Source organism: Micropterus salmoides, unplaced genomic scaffold (assembly GCF_014851395.1).
Source record: "Micropterus salmoides isolate LMB-PRFRI ecotype aquatic unplaced genomic scaffold, ASM1485139v1 Ms_hic_scaffold_16, whole genome shotgun sequence".
In the NCBI taxonomy this organism is placed as follows: domain Eukaryota; kingdom Metazoa; phylum Chordata; class Actinopteri; order Centrarchiformes; family Centrarchidae; genus Micropterus; species Micropterus salmoides.
In genome coordinates, this window is record NW_024040707.1 from 4,268,277 (window position 1) to 4,291,292 (window position 23,016).

Sequence of the window (23,016 nt, forward strand, 5' to 3'; positions counted from 1 at the left end):
TCTCTCTGTCAAACCGGGTCAGAATGGGTCTTAGTGGGTCAGAGTAGGTACAGGGCTCACCACAGCACCCACACCTCTGCATACCATTGTTCTATATCTAGATTAAAGCCATTTAGAGACAGTTTACTCCCTTCCTGCCTCTGTATGAGGTGCTACCGTGACCCACAGCTGTCCCGGAACAGTACCCTTGAAATTAAACTCAGGGACAGGGGATTGTTGTGTTACTCTGGTAACACATGTACTAAAATTGGAATGATACAGAGAAGATTAGCATGGCCCCGGCGCACGGATGTCACGCAAAATCGTGAAGCGTTCTTCATTTTTCATTAAATTTATGATTTTTATGAATATTTTATTTAATGTGTGAAACAGCGCCCCCATGGTTGGTGGCGGTACTGCAGCGTCCCGCGGCAGAGTGGGTCTCTTTCCCTCCGTTCGCGAAAACTACAACAAAACCAGCTAAACATCTGGACTTCTGTGACTCTAAAAGCTTATTGTTCAGTCTGTGCTGGAGAAAAGAGCGAGCAGGAGGTATAGAGCAGGACCGGTACCGAATAAATGATCGTTCAATTCGCTTTCAAGAAACTTCTCGTCGCTTCAAATATCAGATTAATTTATTAATCACACTCAAAAATGTTCCAAGCGTCGTTCTAAAGCAGTGTTTCCCACCACTCTCCTGGAGTAGGCCTTCTCCATTTGGATCGGCTGTGTGGGAGCAGGAAGAGAGATAAAACATGCAGGAGAGGGCTGGGAAATACGGTTCCCGAAGCAACTAAAAATCCATTCATGCCATAAAAAGTGCTAAAAAAAAAAATTGGAGGAAAGATTGAATCTCAACGGAAAACTCACCTGCGCCCAAATACCAAAAGGTGCGGCGCTATATCTCAATAAGAAACAAATGCCACCTAAATTTATAAGAATCAAAATCATATCTAACCTAATTTGAATACCAAACTACATGCTCATAATATGCAGCCGACCAGATGACATTAAGTCAAGGATAATATGATTAAACTACACTATTATACTGACAGTGAAGTCAGGAGAACTGATTGGTCAGGAAGCTGGTTTTATAACGTTGATCCGGATCATAACCTCCTGCGTTACCACCCGAGTCAGACTCCCCACCTTCTGTTCCTGACTGTTGCAGTACTTTGCCTTTCTTTTTTACTTCATCTTAATGTGTTTATTGTATGCAGAGCCGGTATCGAACCAAGGAGCCACCTTTGCGGTGGCATACGTCCCCGTGGCCAGCAGAGGGGCCCCCACACTCACTGATAGCTAGTGACACAAAAGTCACAGACCAAGAGACAGTTTTCTTGCATTCTAGTGAATTTATGGAGTAATTTTGTTGTTGAAAGGCAAAAGCGTAGGTTTTGCTGCAACAGAGGAGGGGACACTTTTTAACTGGGGGGTCTGTGTGTCCTTCCCCAGAAAGTTTTGAGCATTAAACACTCAATTTCCTGCTTTCTGGTTAAATGCTCTGCACCATGTGTCTGCCCTTTCTTCATCAATTTATGGTGGAAATGTTTTTATTTAATTAAAGGGAAACGCACAATTGTGTTGCTGTCATATATTTATTTAAGTGAAGATCAGCTTCTCTCATTTAATATCATCCAGGCTGAGTCAACACACATGCAAGTGTGATTAAACCTCCCCTCCTCTTTTGCAACATGTTCTCACACCTAAACAACAACAGGTTGTTTGTCAGTGCCTCCAAAAATGACACATATGACCATTTTTGTGTCTTTTTGTTTGGGGAAGTAACATCTGTACATGTGATTGAGGCACCTTTTCCCCTCATTGATAAATATAATTCATTTTAATTCAGTTGTAAATTCCTGGACTTTAATAGCTCCTCTGTTTCTTCGCCATCAGAAAAGGAAGACAGGGCGGGACAACTCACTACAGTTCTGACCTTTGACCCCTCACAGTGTCTCAGCAGCAGCACAAGTGATCCATGTTGAGTTTTACTGACTAGTGTTGCAGTTAATAGTCATGTTGACATGTCAGAAGTTGTGTGATGCATTATAAATAATCTGGAATAATAAAAATGTAAAACACAGTGCAGATTTCAGAGTTCTTATTTTATTTAATTTGAACAAGAAACTTTAATAAGTCAGTCAGTCCACTGCTCAGCGGAAAGACACAGTTAGACACCAGCTGGTGAACTTGAATGCAGATTACAGAATGTGAAGCTGTATGAACAGTATTTTTATTCTGTGTATTTACATTGAGAGTAATGGAAAACCCGAATCTTTCTTGAACAAATCAATGGTAAATAGTTTCTATAATAAATTCCTTACAGCAAAATTAAAGTTTGACATTTAAAAAAAACACCTCACTTAGTTCAGTTTGACTAATGTCAGACAGAAATATGAGTTTTCATGTTTATCACAAAAACTTATCAGCACTTGATGGAAGTTTAACTTAGCCTACTACTTGATATGTTCTTCTCCAGAGTCAGCTCAGCCAACAGGAGGCGGGATCACTAAGGAATCGGAACAAGCCCGAGTTTTCTATTGGATTCCCAAAAATTTGATTCTCGAAATCGGAATAATTGGAACAATTGGAGCCATCTGATTGGCTGTGAGATCTGCGCATCAAGACAACTGCTGTACAGGCGGGACATCGCCGTGGCCGGTCACTGGCTGCGCCTGCTGCGGAACAGAAGGTCCGCGGTTCGATCCCCGGTAGGGACAAAGATGGAGACGCGCTTCACGGTTTGTCTGTAGCTTTGTGTTTTCATTGTCTTCTCAGACTGAAGCCCGCAGGCGGGTCCAGCAGCAGCTCTGACCGTGTGGACTAATTGAAATAGCAAAGATATGATTAGTGTATATGTTAGCCTCCATGATATAATGTGTGCCTAAACATGGTTAGAGATAGATGCCTGTACAACCAGCTATCATTTATTATGGGCCTAATTGAGCAAAGGGTAACATCAGGGACAGATACAGATAAGTGACATTAGAACTTGTCAATTTACATGCATGTGAAGTAAAGGGTCTGAAAAGGTCCTAAACAGGTGGATAGCCTACATAATTCGGCAGAGCAGATGTCACATTCACCTCTTTTCTCAACATAAATGTGCATTACTTCTCTCAGCCTGAATGAGTGAGGTGCATGCAATTCTCGGCAGGCATGCAGAATTCGGCGCAACACCGGTAACAACAATCCCATAATCCCACATTGGAATAGCATGTTAGAGAATGTGCCTTGGTGTAAGTGTGGGCATAACCCTTTAAATGTTTGCTTATAAATAAGGAGAAATTAAAGTGATTCACGGTTCTACCAAGTCCTTAAGAGAAATAATGACATAACGCACAACTGCATGTTTTTCTGTATAAACTTAGAGGAAAATATTTCACATTTATTTTGGAGATATTCTGGTCAAACGTGTTGGAGTTCATTCATGCTCATCTCATTCCGGTGTTTCTTTTTCTTTTAAGGATGTTGTATTTGGTGTTTTTGATCTCAGAAGGGATCAGAAAGGACAATGTTTCATAACAAGTTTTATTCTTTCTTATTTACTAGTTCTAAACCATTCTTCCCTGACTTTAAGAATGATCTCGATGCATATAGGGATACAGCCCAACTTAACCCATTTTAGAAATGTTTTCAATTTACACAAGTGGACACCACTCATCTGGTCCAAAAATCTTGCGTTGGGTTTCGGGGGCACAGCTTTACTACTTTTGTCACAACTGCAGCTTTGCTACACTGTATAACTTTTGGATGTCTAATGTATAATAATCTTTTCTAGTGAAAGACTCATTTCTAATTTCCATTTAAATAAATAAAAACATTCACCAAACCATAATTGTATTAAGATAACTTTATAAAGAATTCAAAATTAACAAAGCGTTTGTAGTAAAGTACCTTTGGAGGCAACAGTAAAACATGTTTGACAAAGTGAGAGCGATGTCAACACACACTTATCAAAGCTTTGGTAACTCACTGACCACACCCTCAGAGAGTTATGTGGCATTTGATGGCTACCTGGATTTCACTTTGATTATTTGTAATTTCATTCCTCAAACAGAAACACTAAAAAATGACATTTAATTGAAGTACAAACTCTACAAACAAATTATGTAAAGTACCATACATTGCCAAATTAACCTTGTGCATCTGCAACCATCTGTGTTCGTGTCCAGTAAGCAACAACAAAGGATAAAATATCTGCAATAAAAACAGCAAAACTGATGCTTTTTTGTTTATTTCCTTTTCATTGGGCTTTGGAGCTACATCCATCTTCAGCCTATAATTTATTATATATATGTATAGGCCTATTAAAAAACATCCTCTGAAAAGTGGCTGTTGACTGCTGGACTGTAGTAAAAGGTAAACCACAATATTTTACAATAAATGAACTCCGCACCAGCTGACTGAAACACTAAAACTGCTAAAGGGCTTCTTACAATACATCAATGATAATAATCTAAATATATTATGAATAATTCTGACGGGGTAATTGTGTCTGAATGGCAGTTTATAACATGATATTGGTACTTTTAAAGGGTTTTTGAATACTTCTTTCACATTTGTCCACTTTTATGTTATGCATTAAAAAAGCAACCTTTACATGTGCTACAATCTGCTTGAAATAAAACATATATTATATTGAGATATTGTCAAGATACAATCACTGTGATAGAGGACCTTATTTAATAATCATCCAGTAACTACTCGCTATAGTAACTCATCAGTAAGGCTTTGACTTAACTTCCACTGGGTTTTCCTCCAGAAAATCAATTATGCAGAGGTGACGCTTTCACTAGAACCATCTGATCTGAGGAAGTGATGATCTACTGATGTTAAAATATGTCAAGTTGGTAAATATCAGACTTGGCTCTAACTTTAACAGAGTATCTGACCAGCAGCGCTGCTTATGTAGCTGACTGAGACATGTGCCTCCATCATTTCATGACTGGAAATGTTTTCTGTTCCTGACTTTGTGCCTTGATTATTTTAACAAACTGTATGATAGAAGTCCGATTGAGCTGCACCACAAATGAATCAAGACCAACCTCTGTCTGAATTTTCCTGATCATCCCCCTCTGTCCCCCTCTTTATTATAGATGTGTATATAATATAATAATAAACTTTATTTGTAGAGCACTTAACAATGTACATCACACAAGTCCTTCACAGAGAGAAACAACACGAGATCAATAAAAGACATAAACTCATAGCGATCAATACAAAAATAAAATATAACAAAATGTGCAGATAAAAGCTTAAGCAGGAAATTAAAATAATAAAAAGGGCTGTCAGCTCAGATAAACTTTCCAGAAGAGATGTTTTCAGACAGGACACTGACTCCGACAGCCTGATTTCCTCAGACAGGTCATTCCAGATCTCGTCTCTAATACCGTCTTCCTGCAGTAAAGACTCCATCTCTCGCAAACTTCACCAGCAGCAACAACAGCACTGAACATACAGAGCACAGAGATACAGAGAGAAGTCGCCATGATCATTACTGGACTCATTAAAAAAAAAAAAACATCAGATGTTTACTTATTGTTAAGACCAAAACGAACAATTGTCTAATTAACACGTATTGTCTGTTGTATCATTTCGTCTTCCTCTTTGCTAAAAGCTGAAATCTAAAAACTCTTAAAACATATTAGTGAGCAACACTGTTGTACTGGGTGACAAGTTCCTTCATCGCCAATGATGCACACACTGGTTTATTTGAACGCAGTGTCCTACAGACCACGTTGACAGCACTTTAGTTGCACAGTCTCAGAATTTTCCTTAGGTCCTCCTCCTGAACATGGGTTCCAACCATTGTTGTGATGCCAAGCTTCAAGACTTCTTCTTAGCTTCCAAGCTATAATTTATTAACATCTGCAGTCCCTGGAATTATGATGGGCATCTTTTCATTATGAATTAAAATCAAACATCAGACTTACTGATCAGCAACACGATGCATTCCAGTATTCTCAGGATTGTCGGCACATCGATGTGTCCTGCCACAGGCCCTTGGCAGGACACCTCTTCCCCAGTGCAGTCACACACTGTGGCCTGGACGGTGCTGTTCTGGTCCAGGCCCATATTATCTGAAACCCTCAGAACCACAGTGTACTCTCCACTGGCCAGCTCGGTGGCTAAAGTCAGAATGATGTTATGATCTGCAACAAAGAGGGAAAAAAATCTCCATTGTTTGAGCAACTCGTTCTCGCTCCCAAGTCGTCACATATGGATGCATGGTCAAGAACTATAGTCATCAGTTTGTAACGCACAGGGGATCCCTTTACACTTATCGTTCAGCGTAGTGGGGGAAGCCCTGTGGTGTTGGTTTTTCATAGTAAAGGTAGGTATATGATATTTAATAGAAAAGACTGAGTAAGGAGGTGGTTGGCGTGGATGGAGGGCCAGTACCTCAACTTTGAACCAGGAGACTGGGGTGCGTGTCCCGTGGGAAACAAAAAGTCAACATCAAATATTTTTTATTGAAGTTAGGCAAGTTACGTAAATTGACGTAAGTGACGTCAGTTAACTTACATGTTACATGGGCCTTGACCAAGTGTTGGTTTGAGAGTCATTGTGTCTAATTTCAACAATATTCTCATGGAGAAGCTGTTTGGAGAAAAACTAATTGTAATTTGCATCATTATTACGTCCTATTATTAATTTCCATTAATGTCTATACCATTGCCAACTTTGCTGCTGTTTTGCTTTTCTGTGTGGATGTTATATTGGGCTGCTTCTCCTATCCCCCCATTTAAAGCACAAAATAACATACTTGACTTGTTCATCCCAACAGTCCAGATGTTCTCCGAGAGGCCCTGTAAAGAGACGCTGTATGGAGCACCAAAGCCCGGTCCGTCTTTATCTGTTACTGACAGCAGCTGAGGAGCCGAGTCCTTGTTACACACCTGAGAAAACATCGTCTGATTTAAGATTTTGTTTATGCTCTTCACATTACTGCACACCGTGGCCTTTGTTTACTTTTACCTCTGAAGTTAGTATTTAAAATTATTGATGTGACTTGATTTTGTAACATTTTGAATATTAGCATTTTTCATTTCCACCCATCACATGATACAAGTTCTCTACCCAAAATATGTCAACCTTAAATTGGGAGTGTGTTTGGGAGAAAAGATGCACCTTGATCGCATGTTGCTCAATGAAGGGTGCATTGTCATTGACATCGTTAAGGTGGATCACTAGAGTACCAGTTCCTGTGGCTGGGACTTCATCTGGTGAGATAACAGACATACACACACAGCAAGATAAATCCATATTCAGATAACTATTTTTGGTCCTAAAGCTGTGATGAAAACCAGATAAGCGTGTACAAGTGTAAGTCTTGTCTCCCACCTACCATCGTCATATGCACCAATGAGTGCTGTGTATTTGTCATCCTTGACAAATGGGGACTCTCTGTCCATGGCGCTTTTCACAGTAATCAGACCCGTATCTTTGTCCACCTTCAGCCAGCCTGCAAAGGTCTCTAATCATTCTGTACCTGGACATCAGCAAGATAATCACAGAAAAACATAAATGCTGTGCAAATGAGCTGATTGCCAATCAGTAGCCAAGAGCAGCTTTTAGGCCACAGCTAGTCTGGTGAATCACAAGCATTCTCTAGCATTTATTTCACAAATTAAAACACCCAGTAACACATTTCACTTGTTGCTGTCCGCTCTGTGTGTGGAGGAGCTGCCTGAGTCTCCGACACAGAGAGCAGACGAGAGGACTCATTCTTATGTAGACAAACACACATTGAACAAAATGGGGGATATTGAGGTCGGCAAAAATGATCAAGCTCATGTGCGTATATTTTGTATGATAAATTGAATGGGGAGAACATGCAAACTCCACACAAAAAGGCCGGGGCAACCGGGGTTTGAACCCACAACCTTCTTGCCGCCCCATAAAAGGGCTACCTGTGATTAAAAAACTTCAGCCCCCTGTCAGTTGGTGATTTTGTTTTCCACTGACCGCTGTTACGTCATTTTGTTCTCAATGAATTACACAATGAACAGAAAAGAGTTTGAGCTTTGAACTATTTTGTTCATCAAGATCTGATGTCTGATTCACGTGTTCCCTTATTTTTTCTGAGCAGTGTAGTAAGATGGTACATCAGGGTTTGATCTTACATGACTTTCTGTCTGCGTGCAGTGTCTGGGTCAGAAGCGGCGTACTGCACCACCTCACTGTCGACTGCAAGGTCCTCCGGTTTTGACACATGCTTCTCTGTTGGGTTAAAGACTGGAGCCTCATTGACGTCCAGCACATTCACCAGCACTGTGGCGGTGGCGGTGGGCAGAGGGACAGCAAAAGGAACCTCATTCTCCACCGCAACCAACAGAACGTGCCTGCTGATCTTCTCAAAGTCAAGACCCTGGTTGGATGGAAACAAAGCACAGCACTAAAACCTAAATTCATTGTAAACCTTTGTTTACAACTTTGATTATTTACATAACAGCAAATGCTATTTAAGAAACTGGTCTCAGAAAGTAATCTGTAAATTAAACGATTTATTGACAGATATCTCATAACTTCAATATTGTGGTTTATTTGAGAATTCCTGGTTTACTTCCTACCTTGGCGATAGAAATGATTCCGTCATTTTTGTTTTGTCCTGTTGTCACAGTGAAAAGTCCTCCAGGATCACAACTGACAATTGTGAACTTGCCGCTCCAAGCTGGTGTATGCGGTTTGTCAAGATCAGTTACGAACATCACAATGACCTGAGCGCCCGCTTTATTTTCGTCAACTGTTGCTGTATACTGGGAGAATGCGTTAATATTAATGCATATTATTATTTCTAGCGATTTTTCTGTTGTGTTGTTGGAAAGATGGGAAAAGATGACACTTCAAACCAATGAAAAATATGTAATTTCACATCATATTGGGACGTTAATTTCACCATATTGCTGAACAAATAGTTGGAAAAGCTAGAGCAGATAATAAATAAACTACACCCAAAGATCAGTCAACTGGAGGAACTACAACCTTTAGATCTGGAGAAAATAATTTGGTTGGTTCTGGAATCATTATAGATAGGACTGTTCATGTTTGACTTTTGTGTCTTCATTTTACAGCTTCTGACATTTATCTGTAGACATTAATATAAAAAATAGGCAACATGAGAAACCTCCTCCCTTCTGAGGTTCATTTTATTTGCACATTAAAATCCAAAAAGAAACGTCTCCTCATCAGCTTAAAAGGACTAGTTTGCATCACTAATTAGCTTTACTAACCTCAGCTCCTCCAGTCACCTCCATCCTTTCTTTTCCAAAACCACTTTTTCAGACTAAAAACTGAAAAATAATTGAATCAGTCTGTCCAGGACAGAGCTGCAGGCTGCGTCAGTTTAGTCTAAGTTTGTACCTGATGTTCTCAACATAAAATACAGCTTCCAGTTACTTTCTATAAATTGAGCTAATGTTAAGTTACATAGCAGCTATGTAGCTGCTGTAGAAGCTGCTCAGCTGCGCAGTCTTAAAGGGAGGGGAGATAACTTAGCGCTAACCGGCTTCACTTTTCCAGCAGGTGGGAAACTTTTCTCGGTCTTGAGAAGCTGCCACACTGTAACAGACACCGTACATTTACTGCATTTCCAGCTACAAGTATGTTGTACTTACGGAGGACTGAGTGAAGGCTGGAGCATTGTCATTGATATCTGTGACAGTAAGGATTACATTTGCTTCTCCAGTTTTTCCTGCTCCCTGCATGTCTGCTGCTTGTACCACCAGTGTGTACTCTGGGTTTCTCTGTTAGAAGAGACATGAATTAACTCACCAGCTAGAAGGCTTAAACATTTTGCTTTCATTTTTACTTTCACTTTGGAGGTGGTGACATGGAATTGGAAAATAATATAAACAATATTTAATCCGTAGAGTTCAATCTCTGGACCGGCAGGATAAAATCTGCGTGTGGAATGTAAACCAAGTAGTGCACGACCCATAACCCCAACAGCTCCAGTGTGAATGTGATCAGGGCCTTCCTGCAAAAGAGAGGCTTCCTCTCAGTGAAGCTCCTCTGAATAAATAAAGGTGAAACAAAAAAAGTTAAAGAGTTTAACTTTTATGGATGCCTCTGCGTTGTTTTTTTAGCTAAATGAACTTTTTAACACTTCAGCTTTATACTTTGAGTTTTAATTACTCACAGTTTCAAGTTAAAACAACTAACCAAATTATTACTACTTTCTTACTTTTACAAAAAACATCTCATTGCAATTTTTATTGGAGCAGGTCTAGACAGTACTGTTTAATATTATTTACAGAGACCCGAAAATTCCCAATTCCCCAACAGTGTATAACATTGTTTTTTTTGGGGGGGGGTATTATTGTCTTTACACTTGTTAAAGCACTTTGTAACTTGTTTTTGAAAAGTGCTCTACAAATAAAGATTATTATTAATATTATTATTATAATTGAATGCAGATTACATTTCATTCACAGTCAGCATGAGCAGCCACCCTGGAGCTAACAGCACACCAGAGCACACATGAAAGCTTTTACACCGACCTGAAACAAATCAGACAGGAGTTTGTCTGAAACAGATCATTCCAACATTTAGATATGAAAGCCCGCTGAGACAGGTGATTTATATTTTAAAGCTTTACCTCTCTGTCCAGCCCAGTGGCTTCGACTCTGATGACTCCAGAAATTGCGCTGATTGCAAACAGGCTGATGGGAAATGCTGGCTCCTGGCTCACAATCCTGTAGCGGATATCTGCGTGGTTAGTGTTTGGCTCATCAAGATCTTCGGCCACAACAGTAATCACCTCAAAACCTTGATAGAGAGAAGTTAGAGGCCAATATTAGGTACAGGCTTCTTAAAGTATTCAGAGCACTTTATTAAACCTGCAGTGCAGAACTTTTATCTTCCCTTCTGACAGTGAGAGTATTTATAGAACACCGTGGACACATGCTTAAAGACAAATGACAACAGCAACGCAAAATGAACCGCAGGTTGACTCGGTGCTGCGAGGAGCTGAAATGCCTCCTAGATATTTGGTCAGAACAACACATCTCACAAATGTTTGGTCACCACACTGGTCAACACTGAATTCTACAAAATGGTTAGTGATAAAATGAAAGAGAGGTGTTGTGAACGCTCCGTTGAGCAGTGCCGTGTGAAGGCAAAAAACTCAGACAGCAGTACATTATACAATACGTTAACCACAACAACATACTGCAACAAATAGGCAAAATAAGCTGCTGAAGCTACATGTTGACAAGCGATCTTTTGGTGTTGGTCGCCAGACAACATATTCATTTGTTCCAGTTCATGGGTCACTGCAAATGAACCGCTCCAGGGTGGCAGACCACCTCTTTAAGGGGATCTCGGCTCGGTTGTTTTGTTCTGGATCAGGGTGCGATTGTTGTGTTCACATATTTCCAAATGAACCGGGCCAAAGGGGAAACGCCCCCCCTTGTTCCAGTACAACGTCTCCAATCAATCCAGGTGTGAAAGCACCCTTAATCCGCATTGTGTAGCAAAGACTTAAAAGTAACGGACAGTCCTTTTAATGTAAAAGTCCCGTGCTCTAGCTTTGAAGAGGTTATATACTAAATGAAGCTGGGGCGCGGTGACATACAGGGCCATGTGTATCCTAGTTTTCTGTCCAACCTAACAATGCACCTGGTGATTACATGGTTTGTGACTTTGTCATTTTGTGGTCTCATTGTCAGTGTTCCTGCTGTCACTGCCACATGCAGGGAGGTGACAGTTTGTGTGTTGTGTGTATGTGTTTGAGTTTATTTCGTCCTTTTTTGAACGCGTGAGAGGTGCTTGGTGGGTTTTGGTTTTAGTCTGCCTGCATGTGGTTTCTGTCTCTCTCCCTTCCTCTCCCTCTTTCTCGTCCTTTCCTCCCTCTCTGGATTGTTAAGTCTAGTTTGTTGTAACACTATGACCAGCTTAACCTGCCTCTTGTTACTCTGTACTTGTTTTTGACTCTGTTTTCCAGTGCCCTGCTTTAATGTTCTTGGAGAACCTGCTCTGCTCTGTCGTGGAGAACGCCTAGCTGGAGGTTTCCCCACCGCAGACTCACTTCTCTGTCAGCCCTGATTACCTGCCTTGCCTGGCCTCACACTTACCTGCCACCCCATGCCACATTGGAGGAACCTTACCCAGCATAAGCCTATCTAACCATATCTTGTGTTTAAAAAATCCTCCTGAGCTGTGTTGTCTGCATCTGGGAGAGACAAAATCCCTGACCTGCACATTTTCCATTTTAAAATTCTTACTTTATACTTTTCCAGACTTAAATTTCCAGACTTCTCTATCTGAGACATCTGAGTCCAAATTGATGTTTTATGTAAATTACAATACACTTACAATAAACTTACAATAAGGACATTTAACAGAAGAAAATGAAAAAGAGTATAGAACAAGTTTCAAGCGCTCATGACTGCTGGGTTAGCCTTTACAGGTAGACTGCAACGATAAGCTAAATGCTTTTTTAAAGAGCCAGGAAGTACAAACATACAAGGGCCTAAGAGGGTTTGTTTGAGGGTGGAGGAGTGAAGGAGGGAGGCCATACAGAGTCCAGGTGAACTCTGAACAAGTGAGTCTATCAGTGCTTAAACTAGGGCATAAGGTCTGACTGATGCTGGAGGTAGGTGGGCGAAGTTACATTGATCTGATGTGAGCTACTTCAGGGAGCCAGTGGAGGTCATGGGAGAGGGGGTTCACATGGGAGAACTTTGATAGATTGAACACAAGGACATTCTGAGTTTTATAATTTAGAAAACAGAAGTATTTTTCCCCCTACGGAGGACTAAATCACCTCAAAAGATAAACAGTAGTGTCAAGCAATGACAACTAAGCAATGAAGCACTGTTGCAGACAAAAACCAAAAAGGTAGGTTGAGAAAACTAGATAAGATAAGATAAGAGTACTGATGTTGTGTCAAAAGTTATTTTTGATTTTATCATTTGACACACTCTATAGTTCTCTACACAGAATTCCCAAATTAGTGAATAAGGGACAATTTCTACAAAATGAACAAATTGAGAGGGCTTTGGCTTTATCAGCGTGCTTCATCTTCTTCCCTACTCCTCTGGACAGCATTGGCAGACCAATATAGTTTCACTGGGAAACTTTGTTCAGCCTCTCAGCATTTACACTTTATTTCCAGGTAAAGCAACAGCGAACAGTAAACACCAGATGACATTCTGTACCACGTTGCTCGCTATCGTTTCGATAGTCTGTGTTAACATTAACAACTTGCCTCCCCCACACGCAGCTCACCTGCTGCAATGAAACGGAATCGGGGGTGAAAACATTTAACATGTGAGTTGTGTTTTGGGCAACTTTTTAAAATTTCTGAGCACACAAAATATTTTAACAGAAATGTCCCATTGAGACATAGAGTCCAGTTTATCACAAAATAAAACAAACAATTTTTTGTTGAAATAAAATACAATGAGACAGCCTGAAGACGGCCAACCAAAATATCTGACATGTCAGAAATTCATCACGAATCAGCAAAGAAAATCAGCCACAAGTTGTTGGATTTTTACTTTATCTAAGTTTAGGAAAAAAACATTAGAAGCTCTGCCCTGCTTTTTTTCTCTTGTAAAAGTGAAAAACACAATTGAATCTTTTTCAGGCTGAAATGAGATCTACTGACAATACCTTTTGCTGAGGACTCAGCAACTTCTCCCAGATAAGTGGTTTGAGTGAAAATAGGATTGTTGTCGTTCTGGTCGATTACACTCACTGCAATATACATAGGAGCCTCAGCCTTTCCTGCACCATCTGCCACAGCATGCGCTTGAAACTGCACAGAGACAAACACATTTTTATTATTAATACTGCAAATGAAAGAATAATGTAGATGCTTTCATACATCACTAGAGCATGCACGCAGGTGACATGATGAACATTCCTGCCACTGGTTTCACACTGAATCACTAGTCGTGTTTCCATCATCGTTTATTTATGCCCATTGTGAAGTCGGCCTATCGCATTACAAAAGGTTGATGGAAATGGCAAAATACGAAATTTTATTAATTTCGCAGGTTTTTACATTTGCGTGAGCCTTTTTTATAAAAGAGTTCATGCGTTAAATGCAAAATGAATAGGCTACACCTTTGCTGAATTAGTTCTGATATAACAAACATTTCCCAGTGAGCACCAAGCCAAATTTCACCGTTGAATTGTGGTGGTTGAAACCTTGATGATTTATGGTCTGAACGTCTTAAGACTTCCTAGTGAGCATTTTTTAGGTGAAAAAACATTTAAAAGACGTAAGAACACAATGTGTGTATAACTACTAATGCTCAAATGTATCAAAGTTTCAAATGATGATTGATTACGCAGTTTCCCTAATATTATAGATTCTGTCATGAGGTCCTACCAGAGCGCCACAGACTCAAATTCACAGCGGAATGGCAGACCAGCGAAAAAGGCGGCTGAGAGATGCAGAAAAAATGATATGTTTGATACTGTGTATGTCTTGTGTATGTTGTCTTTATTTTATTTTCCCAGCAACAATTTTTCATTTTAATTGTATTTAAAGAACATTGTTCTTGTTTTGTTTAAATTGTGCATTAATAAATACTCATACACGGTGTTTTTTGTCTTTTGGAAACAGTTTAAGGGTCATGGTCACTGGTTAAAATATATATGTATATAAATATATAAGTGTGTGTGCGTGTGTTTAATTTACCATTTAATAGACATTTGATGTCTATCTTCACCGTTTGTTACGACCCCGCTCATGGGGAAAGGGAAGCAACATGAACCAGAGTGTTTTTGGTAAAAGTGCAAGTTGTTTATTGTTGACAGGGTTTACAAACAGAACAGAAAAGGGCTGGTGGATGCTGCTTAAATCAAAGAACCAAATATAACTTAAAGAGGTCTCTCCAACTGAGAGATAGCCACTTGCTACTCCGAAATCAAACAAAACAAAACTCTGACTTGCCCAGTAAGAAACAAAATGAGCAGAACCCTCTAAGCCTTGTGTGTCTAACAAACTTAACTGCAGGTGTCTGGTCGATATCAATAATCCCCCACTAAGGTACACAATTCACTGTAAAGGTAACACTCAGACACTAAGAACTAACACTGATCACTAGAACTAACGCTTCTACAGCAGTTAACACAATTACCACTATAAAGGACAATACGAACGGGGCCAGTCAGTCAAGGGGAAAATCACATCTGCCAAATTCACACAGGTAGGCAGCTATTTAAACAACTGATCTGGAAGGCGACCAATCAGACCACCAGCCGGAACCAGAAAGTAGGCGGACTCGCGCCAGCCAATCCTCGGCAAGGGTTTGTACATCCTGCTCAACATAACACACAGCTGCACATCACAGACACATATTCACAGATAACTGCGGAGGCCGTAACACTGTTGAAAAGACATTAATTTTTGGTTCAAAAGTGAAAATTTTCATCTTTCCTTTTTTTTCACTGCAAACCAGTTGATGGAAATGTAGCTTTTGCTTTTTTTTTTGCAACATTTCAAGTTTGCTTAAAACTCAGTTGACAATTACATGGAACCACAGCTACTTACATTCAGTGTCCGTGTATAGCAACTGCTTTCTGAAGGAGCCATGTAATACGAGAACACATTCTGGGTGAGATATGGTTTTAAAGATTAGCTGAAAAGTTGACAAAAGTTTCTGGACAAACACCTCTGATTGTTTCGATTACATTTGTTTGTAATTTTGAAACTCTTCCACGTTGTGATTCTTAATGGAGTCAGCAGAAACATAGAAAAGCCCTGTTGTAAAATGTTCTGTAATAAATACCACATTACTGGATTTTACCGTCACAGTTTTAATTGTTGACAGCTTGTTGATTACGATCTATGGTAGGTTCTGGGTTATATTCAGTTGAATCACTGTAAAGTACTCCTCTATACATGGCAATGGGATGGACAAATGAACATACATGATGTAGTGTATCGTACATACAGATGTCTCAGTCAAGTTTTTTGGCCCTGAGCCAAGTCCTCTAGTACTGGGTATCTGAGAGTCCAATCTAATACTTAATATTACTTAATACTTACTGAAATGTTGAATAAATATGTATTAGGTTAATATAATATGTCAGAATAAAATTAATTTTCACATAGACACAATCATTTTCACTCAAATATGGAGTGAAATATTCGGAGTGCAGACCCTCAGCTATCGTTAAGGAGAGCAGTGTTGACATACAGTAAAGAAAGGAATTTTAATCAGCTTTTTCTTTTTGCAAGTGAAAGTAAACCGACCGCTACCTCAGTGTACTTTACAATTTACTTTTACATTTATGTCAACATAAAATGGTGGGTAACAGAATACAAAGTGTGTTCAAATGTTTCCCTTAACTCCCTGTTTGAACCTAAAAAGGTGACAAAGAGTGCATGTATAAAACCAACATCAGAGGATACTTACTATGTACTTGTCTTGTTCCTCTCTGTCCACTGGTTGTGTGATATACAGATTGCCATTGTTTCTGTCCATGGTGAAAAGGCCAACAGGAGGTTCATCAACTGCCGGACCAGAGATGCTGTAATAGATCTTCTTCACTTTATCCACAGAAGAGCGGATCTGAACAAAACACACCAGGTCTGAGTTATCCCCCTGTCACTGACTACATAGTTACAATACTAATAGTAATTTCTGACATACAGAAACCAAGTGGCCTGGTTACAGCGTTCTACATCTTTAGTTCCTCTTACTTGAGATATTTTCAAGGGGTAGGGTCCTCTGTGATTCTCACCAACACTGATATCAGGAATAACCCACTCTCTCTTCTTCCTCCTCAGTCCTTCACCAGACTTGGGGAAATACAGAACAGGCACCAGTGTCTCAGGTGCACTCTGGAAGAACATGTACATTTATAGTCAGTTTAAATCTACGCAAAGAAGAAAAATGAGTTTTGTCTTCAACATTTTTAACCAGTTTTTCAAACCATTAGTTACTTATTTCCTTGAACAACACGGAGCTCCTGGCATCAATGAAATTGGTGCTAAAATGTTTCATAAAGTAAACAATTCATACTAAAAAAAATTCAGCCAGTCTTGCACATTTGTAAACAGCCAAGTTTGTAAACTGCACAAGATTTTTTTAATGTTTCAAGCCCTTAATAAACAACAAAGTATGTAGGACTAGCAAAGCATATTTTAAACAGAATATATTGTTGTAGAAGAGTTTAATTTATCCTACAAATGGGGCTGGAAACTTCCTTCAGTAGTGTCTCTAATCCTACCTCTGAGTCCACTTCAGTCAGGTGGTGCTGGAGGTTGTGATCCTCATGGTGATGCTCAACATTTTGGTGCTGGTTACCATGGTGACGCCCATGGTGCAATACCCTGACAGGAAGAGTCATTTTGTGACCTTGCGAGTCCCAGGAGTGGATGAAGAAGTCCTGGTGTCCTTCATGAAGAACAACCTGTCTCTTTACCTGGAGGGAGAAAACACTCATCAGCAAAGGCTGACGTACTAGCAACAGTTTTAGATTTAATAAAGATTTCTACTTGACAAAATCAAAACTTAGACTTGGCTGGGCTCAGGTCAGTGTGTGGTGTATGTAAAGAAAAAGGCAAGAAAACATTTAGAGGTTTCTCTCCACAGAGCTACAGATGCCACTTCTTAAATGAAAGTCGCATTTGCTCTACTCAGTTTATTGCAGAGAATTTATAATTCAATTGGGTTTGTTTCCCAATTAGAAAACTCCTCCTATTACTTTTTAATATCCAACCAGAGTTACACGAATGCCCTAAACACTGTAGCTCCTATATGGCTAAAAGGATGAGTGAGGATGTTGGAGAGCTGAGCTTTAGAATTGGCAAGTTTTCAATCAAGTCTGTTAAACTCTACTGACCGTCAGTGTGCCGTCTGTTTGTACCACGAAACGTCTGTCATCACTGCTGAAACCAAATCTTGTGCGGTCTGTGCAGTCAGTGAAGCCCACTGGAAGTGGACAGAAGAAACAGGCATCCGTTACAAATGCAGTACTGCCACACATTGCCTAACACTGATTAAAAGTGGTACCCTGGAGTCGGCACAGCAGGCTAGATAGAGTGGGACTTCCTACAATACTTTTACTTAATTTTCAATGCAGGACTTTTACTTGTACCAGAGTATTTTTACAGTGTGGTCTTCCTAGTAAAGTAGAACTAGTAAAGAATCTGCATTTGCACCTTCTGCTCTGAAGGTGATTGGCTGCAATCTTCAAGCCCTTCAGGACGCTGAGCCGAGAATAAAAGATTACGGCCGACCCCTCCCACTCACAGACTGTTTCAGACTGGCTGCGGTCCATCAGGACCAAAACCTCACACAGCAACAACACTTTCCTCCTGTCTGCAGCGAGCCTCCTTAATGAAGCTTGGGTCATTGATTCTCCCGGAGTATGGTGTGTTTATTGGTCATATTGTGAATTTTTGCACATTTCTTTGTCAAATATCCTGCAATTTTTTGCATTTTTTGAAATGTTGAATGTAACATTTTTCATATAGTCTAAGTTAAAGAGGTACAAATAAATAGGCTTTTCTTTACAATGAATATCAATCTTTTCATAAAAGAAAATAAATAATTATATAATAAATATATAAAGTCATGTTCTTAAATAAATATTCGACACAAACACAAACTGAATGACAAATGCTTTCAGTTTCGTATTGTAAAAAACACACTTTTCCTCAACGTCAATCTTGAATATTAATACCACTGTTGTTTATTTGATACACGTATTATAGCAGTGAGTGCAGCGGTAACGTGAGATCCTATTTATACAGGGGAGAGAGGGTAGTTCATCCGAACGTTGTCGCTGTATTTAAACCCTAAGCGGGTTCGGGAGCTCGATTTGAGGGTGACTTCGACCAGAGTTCACTCCGTGTCGGAGTGGAAGTGGCAAGGGTCTAGTTTCGGAAAGGTCCATAGACAAACAACCAGTAACACTCACATTCACACCTAAGGACAATTTTAGAGACACCAATTAACCTAGGCTGCATGTCTTTGGATGGTGGGAGGAAGCCGGAGCACCCGGAGAGAACATGCAAACTCCACACAGAAAGGCCGGGGCATCATGCTGCCCAATTTATGCATTTTGATCTTTAAAAATATATAACTAGACATTCTGAAGTTCTGATGGTGAATTTTAAGACCAAACCATCCAAAAATATATAAAATAATGTTGTGGTGAAGTTTTGTAGTCAATACAGCTAATTTTACACATAAAGTAAAATAAGGAAAAAAGTTAGTTGAACGATAGTTGAAATGAATGCATGGAGAACTTCACCATCAGAAAATTCTAGAAAGGGTGTGGTCATCAGAGAAAGAGGGAGAGACGATGCAAAAGTCCCACCTAAAGTAGGAGGAGACTGAGGATTATAAAATATGGTGATCGCAAACTGCGCAGTTAGTTCATCTGAGCCTGCCAAGATGTAACTCGGGTTTTTGTCTTGTAGAAGAATAAAAACTCCTTTTGTAAGATTTTTATAATGGAGAAGAATTGTTTTGGGTTTTTAGCAAAAGCCTAAAACCTTTTCTTCACCAAGACACCAGCTTGACCACAAAAACCTGACAACATCCAAATTCAACTGCCATGATGTGAAAATGAAGCTGCCTTTTGTTAAAACTCCGTCTGGCCTGAATGCCCAATTATTGGGTTAGTTTTCAGGTTGTGATTTCAATAGTATCCAGTATCAGCAGCTGATCATACTTCTCCAGGAACATACTACTAAAACAGCCAAAAACAAGCATCAACCAGCTAATCGAAAACAAGCATCCAAACAGACAACTGGACAGCCGTTTTGGTTGTCCCAGATGAGTTTACACAGTTTATATATCAGCAGGATTTGCCGTTTTAGTCTGGACGAGACGTACAAACACAGCAAAAGGTCTGCGTTTTAAAACAAATACGTAGTTGTGTGGATGCAGCCTTACACAAGCAAAGATGTGACAATCACACAAAAACCTATAGTGTGTCGGCAATAATGATCCTTTCGGTTCCAATTCACCATTAAGAACAAGCAGTCAAATCTTACATTCGTCATTTCAGGTTAGTTCACAACGGAATCGAATTGAGACAGACTAGACCACAGCACAGAAGGCAGATAGATGTTGTGCTGAGACAGTTGAAGAAGAAAAAAAAGACGTGATAAACATACAAAACACAAACATTTAATCTATTTTTCAAAGTTATGGTATAATGAAAACATAGAATATATAACCCCTTCCAGTAAACTGTGACCTATACAAATTATTTCCTGATATAAAGATAATGAATGTTGGAAATGAACAGTGTATTAGCAAACGAGTGAGAGAACAGCTCCCTGGTTGGTTCTGACCTTTGCCCAGTCTTGTACCCGGCATCAGGTGCTTTCTGGTCACTTTGAAAATGACCATTTCTGACCTGAATCCGGGCAAACATGTCATCTCCTCAGCAGTCACTGAATCTGAGGCCTAGGAGAAGAAAAACAGCATTTTAATGAATTATAATCCAGATGTATTGGAAATGGTGAAATTAATATAAAAAAGTCTGGGTCTTGTCAATATTTATTTTTATCAATCTTTAAATTTGGTTTATAAATTGTGCAGAAAAAAAAAAGTGAAATGTGCCCCTCACAAGTACTAAGATAACAAGGGGAGATCTTCAGACGTCTTGCTTTTGACCGGGGTGAAGTTAGTTTAATATTCAACATTTGTCAGTTTTCGTGGCTGTTACCTTCAATATCTCCGTTTAAAAACCTCCGATTCTCCCAGTTTTGGGATGTTGGAGAGCTAATTTAGGTAAACGTCACTTTTTGCAGTTTTGATTAACTCAAAATCACCAAAGAAGACGATGCAGTCAAGATGCAGTCTGTCCAATAAACCTGTCACTACAGACGGCATAAGGGACCGTCTTAAAAGTGCAATACGACCCATTTCGATCGTCAATATCTTTTTTGTTTTTCAACATAGAAATCTCAAACCGCTGCCAACATAGACAGTGACGGCCCTTTTCAACCGGCCCGTGAAGACCCATGGACTCGCCGTCAACAGAAGGGAAGGACGACTAAACAACGACTTTCAGCTGTCTTGTATGTTAGGGTTTTAACACATTTATGGAAACATTATTTTTTTTATCACATGTTCAATTCAGTTTTATTTACATAGATGAAGCAGCACTTTTTAAAATATCATTTTGCCATTAACACCCTGCCCATCCACCTATTTCTGTTCACTTAAATGCACTGCAGAATCTAATAAAATGAGATTTTACTGAAATAAGAAGCTGGTTGCTGCATAACAGAAATAGCTAAAATGTCATTAACAAAGCTTTCCAAAACATCCAAATAGCGTTGTATATTATGTAAATGAGTTATTACATTAACCACCAGTTGTTTTAAGTTGCACACTGAGGGACTGGAATGACTGGAAGCTGTTTGGAAGTTAGTGCTGAGTTAAAAAGACAGCAGGAAACCTCACCTTAAAAATGACAATCACAACTGCCAACAACACGAAGCCAACGGTCCCCATTTGTCTGCAAATCCTCTTTCAATATTCCCCGCAGTGAAAGTCAAAGTAATTTTTATTATTATTATTATTAAGTATATTCCTTTACTAAGTCTTGTTGCGGCTTGAAAACATAGATACCAGTAGTTTCTGTTACTTCCTATTTATGAATAGCTAACAGATATATCGCAGATAATAACTGCATTCCTCTTAACAAGCCATGATCTGTATCTGTATTCTGTCACCTTTCTGTATCACTTCTTCTTTATTGAAGATCTCTAACCAACTTCCCCTCTCTCTTTCTCTCTTTCCCACACACACACACACACACACACTATATTCTAAAACCAGTGGTGGATAGTAACTAAGTACATTTACTCAAATACTGGGGTTAAATACAAATTACAGGTACTTTTACTTTACTTGAGTATTTTCTTTTCATGCCACTTTCTACTTCTACTCCACTACATTTGTTGAGGTAAGATCTGATTTTAAAGTACTGGTGAGAGTTAAGATTCCAACCATGTTGTTCATCAAGAATGGCTGCCACTGGTGTAAAATAAGCCCCGAAACCACCCAGCGGATCTCTAAAAACCAGTGGAAGGAAGAACTAAATGAGATCCTCGCCTAATACAAAATGGTGAGACATGACAGGTTTCAGAAAGTCCTGTAACAGAGATTACTATTACACAGTACCCATCTCTCTGCAGGACAGGGACGGACTGTGAGTAAAAAATGGCCCTGGACTTTGATCCAGACCGGCCCACCAGAACGGTCCACCGTGTACTCCACCACGGCCGCCCTGCCAATGAACGCACGTACAAACAGGCCCAACCTCAAATAAAACCACCTAGCAGCATCACAGCCACTGATCACTATGGCAGTAGGCTTCTACCTTAAAAAGGCTGCAGAACACACACACACACACACACAATCATGACCGAAGTCCAGAACTCCGTAATTATATGTAGACTAAAGAAAATCTAATAAAAACCTTTGGTAACAAGCTGAACTTAAAGGAAGGCTTTAGGACAATGTGGACGCAGCTGATTACACCATCCAACCCTCATTTCAAGTTGAAATACTGTTTCCCCATCGATGGTCAGTGTCCAGACCTGGGGAAACACAAACACATGACAACGTCGTACGCGCATTAACTGAGAGCACTGCTGTTTGCAGACAGAGTTTTGGGCGATAAATACATTTTGCGAATTTCAGGGTGGGTGAAACAGCCTCCCCATCAAGAGAGACGCTGTGCGCATTTACGTACCAGCCACAGCAGCATAACCTCGTATTTAAATCTCTCGACAAGCCGACAGGATCATCAGGATCTAATGTTAAATAATATGTTGTGTTCTTCTACACATCCAAACGGTCTCACACACAGTCCAGGATCATACAGAGACACTGTCTGGAGTGAAGCAGCCGTCCTCCTGATCAATTCTGAGCTTCATCAGAGCATCTAAACACTTCAGACCCTAAAAGTTGAATTCTGTTTCCTCTGTCTGACCTTTCAAGCTTTTCACTACGGTAATTTTGTTTGGTTTTGCTGCATAAATGTCCCACGATATTAACTGCGACATTACTGCGCGCATGGAAACGTTTA

At 39.8% G+C, this 23,016-nt stretch overlaps 1 non-coding gene and 1 pseudogene across 1 annotated transcript; one reads left to right on the plus strand and one right to left on the minus strand.

Annotated features, from left to right (window-relative positions):
- Nucleotides 1–218: 218 nt before the first annotated feature.
- Nucleotides 219–324, plus strand: LOC119906297. The gene has a single exon (XR_005444964.1). It is a non-coding gene; the product is annotated as a U6 spliceosomal RNA (small nuclear RNA).
- Nucleotides 325–3,820: 3,496 nt separating this feature from the next.
- LOC119906249 lies at nucleotides 3,821–21,547 on the minus strand (annotated as a pseudogene).
- Between the last annotated feature and the right edge of the window lie 1,469 nt (nucleotides 21,548–23,016).